Raw genomic sequence first — 361 nt, 5'->3', positions numbered from 1 at the left:
CAGCAGCACCGCCATCCATGCCAGTGCCCAGTGGGTGCGCAGGTCTGTGGGGAGGGGTCAGCACCTGCTGAGGGTCCCCAGAGCCCATCAGGGGTCCCTGGCACCCAGTGAGGGTTCCCAGCACCTGCCCAGTGGTGGGTGCTCTCCCTCAGCCCCACACCAGCCCCCCTCTCCCCTAGCACCACCAGAGATACTCACACTTGTGCAGGGGACAGGCCCAGAGCGTGATGCTGGTGCTGTTCTCAGGATGCCAGATCTGTGGGCACGGGGACATGTCACACGTTGCCACACCCTTGCCCTGCCCGCCGCTGCCCACACCCACCTGCCTGCACTGCCCCGCTGCCACGTCCCGCCGCCGCTG

General features: G+C 67.9%; 1 protein-coding gene across 1 annotated transcript in view; it reads right to left on the bottom strand.

Moving 5' to 3' along the window:
• The window catches only part of IL17RE (interleukin 17 receptor E), a gene marked incomplete at its 3' end in the record, with an annotated part of 9,568 nt that overhangs the window by 2,673 nt on the left and 6,534 nt on the right, over positions 1 to 361 (bottom strand). The window lies entirely within an intron of this gene.

This window comes from Chaetura pelagica, unplaced genomic scaffold (assembly GCF_000747805.2).
Source record: "Chaetura pelagica isolate M959 unplaced genomic scaffold, ChaPel_1.0 scaffold316, whole genome shotgun sequence".
Taxonomy (NCBI): domain Eukaryota; kingdom Metazoa; phylum Chordata; class Aves; order Apodiformes; family Apodidae; genus Chaetura; species Chaetura pelagica.
The sequence above is the reverse complement of the archived record's forward strand: the minus strand, read 5'-3'. Positions and strand labels throughout refer to the sequence as shown.